The sequence below is a fragment of the Tupaia chinensis genome, unplaced genomic scaffold (assembly GCF_000334495.1).
Source record: "Tupaia chinensis unplaced genomic scaffold, TupChi_1.0 Scaffold000360_1, whole genome shotgun sequence".
In the NCBI taxonomy this organism is placed as follows: domain Eukaryota; kingdom Metazoa; phylum Chordata; class Mammalia; order Scandentia; family Tupaiidae; genus Tupaia; species Tupaia belangeri.
Genome location: NW_006159856.1, coordinates 3,805,679 through 3,809,833, shown reverse-complemented (window position 1 = coordinate 3,809,833; position 4,155 = coordinate 3,805,679). Strand labels below are relative to the sequence as shown.

General features: G+C 49.1%; 1 pseudogene; it reads right to left on the bottom strand.

The window, feature by feature from the left end:
- Positions 1 to 2,695: 2,695 nt before the first annotated feature.
- LOC102500306 (S-phase kinase-associated protein 1 pseudogene) lies at positions 2,696 to 3,586 on the bottom strand (annotated as a pseudogene).
- Between the last annotated feature and the right edge of the window lie 569 nt (positions 3,587 to 4,155).

Below are 4,155 nucleotides of genomic sequence, written 5' to 3'. Positions count from 1 at the left end.
AGAGAGGTGCTCGCAGTGCCAGGTCCCCTTTCTCCTGTGCCTTGAAGTCCCTGAATAATGGTAGGGAGAGCAGCTCTCTGGGTTCAATCTTCCTAGCATCTCCCCCAGTCTTCCCAAGAACCCTCACGTGGGACCTAATGAACAGAGCATCTCTGCAGAGACAGACGAGAGCTCTCAGAGCAGCACAGCTCTGCCCACACCCGGCTGGCCATGCTGAGGGCTACGTAGGACTGGGGACACCCAGGGGCCAAACAGTAGAGGGAACTCTGGGGGCTGTGGCCAGCTGCAAGCTCTCCAGGGGGCGGCTATCTGGATAGACCACAGAACTGTCTCCCTTCAAACTAGCCCACATCCACCTTCCTTGAGAGCACAAAGCATCGAAGCAGCCTCCTGAGTGTCACTAAGTGCAGAAACCTGGGCTTGGCAGCCATTGCCGTTTGCCCCTAAATGGCTCCACGTCAGACTTTAGCAAATCGAGAGTGGATTGTCAACATCCCCCATCTCTAAAGCGCGAATGTACAAGTGTCTACACTTCTGGCCTCTGAACTCCAGCAGGTTATCCTCCCTCCCAGCTCCATAGCACAGCAGTTGGGTCTTCTTCTGACAGATCACTTGGCAGCTGAAAGACCCTTCACCCAGGATCACTGACATCTGTAATCGATGGATCAATAGGTCACCCGAGGCTCCCCAGGGAGGCCCAAATCCCCGCTGTCCTGTCTCCAGTTTCAGAATTAAAAGGCGAGGTTGTTGTTGGTGTTGTAATGACCGTGTCACCAGGCTCTCCTTACACAGCCAGGTCGGGGTCCCCTTTCTTCTCCTAGAGGCTCCGAGTGGCGAGGCCCATGGGTAGATGAGAAACCTGAGGCCCAGGCAAGCAGGAAAGGTTTGCCCAGAGTCACAAAGCTGGCGACCGGATTGTTATCACTTTACCAACTTTTTAAAAATTCTTAAAATTCCTAAGCTTAGCACGTGAAGTCCTTTATTGAGAAACCCTTGCTTCTCAATCCGTTGGGCATCACTAACTGAATGGTGACTTTCACACGCTAGCACACACCTGCCCCGGACATCTGCACGCACACCCACTACACGCACACGTCCTTCTCACGGTTGACCCACTGCAGCTCTCCGAAGGCGCCCGCTGCTTCTCACCGCCGGGCCTTTGCACAGCCCGTGGCTTTCACGCCCCCTCTCTATTCCATTCATTCTTATCCCTTTTACGAAGCCCGGCCCAGGAACAATTTTCTACAGGGCCCCACAGCTCTCGTCCTTCCCTTTATCCCTGCGTGTCACTCTGTAAACCCATCTGCTTCTTCACTCCCTGGAGCATGTTCAATGCCGATGGAGAGGTCTAGGGGACAGGAAGGCTGGACGCCGGAGAGAGCTGGCAGGAGCCAGGTGACTAGAGAAGATGCCAGGTGGCCCCGAGCTGGCAAGACACCCAACCTGGACAGGCAGGGCCTCACAGGACGGGGGGAGGTCGGCTAACCTAGCAAGTCCTCTGTGCTCCGTGAAGCCGGGGGCGAGAAGGCCATCTGCCAAGGCCTGGGGGTGCAGGGGAGCCTCAGCACCCAAAGAGGGAGCACATCCAGTCGCTACTGCCGTGGCAGCCCCTTCGCCACTGGAGCAAGTCATCCACAATATTTTGGGTTCCAGCCCCCAAACTAACTCTCAGCCTTGAGGCTCATTATTTTTCTTTAAATTTGCCAGCGAATACCTGCATGGACAGAGAAGGTACGCCCCAAGGTAATGCCTTCCCCCCTGCCCCGTCGCTCTCTCCTGTTGGGATTTTGGGCACACACCCACACGTGGATACGGCATGGTGGGTGCCCTTTTTCTCATACCCCGCCAGCAGCAGGTGCTGTTGACCTCACATGTCTCAAAGTTGTTCTCCTCCCCACAGTCCCGGGCTATGCTCCTTCCCCAGACCCAGCCTCCAAACAGCAGCCAAGAGTCTTGAGAAAACTATCATCAGAAGACGTTATGCAGAAACATGAGAAGTCAATCTGCCATCTGAGAGAAGGTATTCGCAACACATATGATTGACAAAAAGATTAGTGTCCAAAATATATAAAGAGTCCCTACAAACCAATAAGAAAAAAATCAACGGTAAAATTGGCAGAAGGTACCAACAGCCATTTCACAAAAGAGGAAAACATAGTGGCTCATAGACCTATGGAGAAGTGATCCGTGTCGACTGGGAATGTACTTTGTGCCACTGACTGTGGCGTACAGAAGATTAAATGATAAATGGTATGTTAGACACATGTTACTGCAATTTAAAAATCACAGGGTGAATTTTGCCTCATTTCTTTTTTTAAAAACCCACAGTTCAGGTTTTTTTTTTTAAATAATTATTTTGTTTAACTTTATTTATTTTCAATTTGGTCAGAGAGGGACAGAGTGAGAGACGGAAAGCGAGAAAGCAAGTCACCAGGTCTGGGACTACAACTGTGGTCAGTCACACAGGAGTCCAGCGCCTTCACCACCACGCCACCTGCCGGCCCCCACAGTTCAGTTTTACTCAGAGCAAAGAAAAGAAAACTTTCGATCATACTGGAAGAAACTCGGCCATAGGTTTGGAATCGGTACTCAAACTACGCATGCAATGGGCACAATATTCTGCTAATACAATTGATCTGCTGCTGCATTGTCTGCTGTTTGTGTAATATTAACAATTAGCAACAGAGCAGTGCAGCTATCTGGAACTGTCCACGGTGTCAGGCACTGCAATTCTCTCCTCTTCACACCACTGGTTCTCTGCGTAGCTGGCCTTCTTCCTCTTCAGTAAAGTCACTTCTGATATTGAAAGCCTTCTGAATCAGGATCAGCAGGTAGCATTGTGGTTAAGGCGCTGGACACTCCCATATGGCTGGCCACGGGTTGAGTCCTGGACCTAGTGGCTTATTTTCTCACGTTCTCTCTCTCTTTCTCTCTCTGTCTCTCTCTGGTTAAATTAAAATAAATAAATGAATAAAGTCAAATAAATAATTCTAAGAAAGAAAGAAAGAAAGAAGGAAGGAAGGAAGGAAGGAAGGAAGGAAGGAGGGAAGGAAGGAAGGAAGGAAGGAAAGAAGGAAGGAGGAAAGAAAGAAGAAAGAAAGAAAGAAAGAAAGAAAGAAAGAAAGAAAGAAAGAAAGAAAGAAAGAAAGAAAGAAAGAAAGAAAGAAAGAAAGAAAGAAAGAGTTTTGAATCTCCTCAGGAGTTTCCCTGATCCTGTTGGCAACACTCTTGCGTGTAACATCAGGCAACCTTTGATGTCTAAGTAAATTGCCGCCAAGGTAAGTTTCCAAAGTGTCCCTTGGTCAACCTTCAGAAATTCTTGGTCCCAAACAGGAATATCATTTATTTGCTTTTCTTTGTTCTCGTCACCTTCAGGAGGAGGAGGGTCATCCTTGTGGCAGGTACAGCACGAAATGGCCTTTTGGAATATTGCTGCGTTAACATTGGTGGAGAACTGGTCATCACCTCCTTTGTCATCCATTCCCAACTCCTCCAACATGGTCCTGGCAGTCACAGATTGTTCGACTATCTCCACATCAACTCCGAACATCTCTCCACCAGAACTCTGCAGCTTAACGAAACGCATGGTCTTGATCTCAAGGACACGGCTTGCTGGAGGCTGCTGAGCGGAGTGGCATCAGCAAACTACAAGAAAGAGGATGGGGCCTGGGGGTACTGTGGTGGTTAAGAGCGTAGGACTCCCACATGGCCAACCGTGGTTCGAGTCCCGGACGTAGTGGATTGCTTTCTCATTTTCTCTCTTTCTCTTCTCTTTCTCTCTCTTTATCCCTCTCTGGTCAAATTAAAACAAAGTTAAAAAAAAATAATTAAAAAAAAAAAAAAAAAAAAAAGAGGAGGACAAGGACAAGGCCACTACCATTTGGTATGTCTTAAAAGAAAAAAAAGTTTTGAGACCAGCAGTTAGCATAATGGTTATGTCGCTGGACTCCCATGTAGTTGACCATGATTCAAGTCCCGGAGCCAGTGGCTTAAACTCACGCCGGGCGCGTGTGCGTGCGTGCCCAAGATCCCGAGAGGAGAATGGAGGAGAAGGGATTGCGGCGTGGCCATTCCCCCTGGGGGGTGATTTCTCACTTTCTGTCTCTCTGTCTCTCTTTCTGGCAAGTGCGTGTACCCTATAGCAAAAACCTCTCA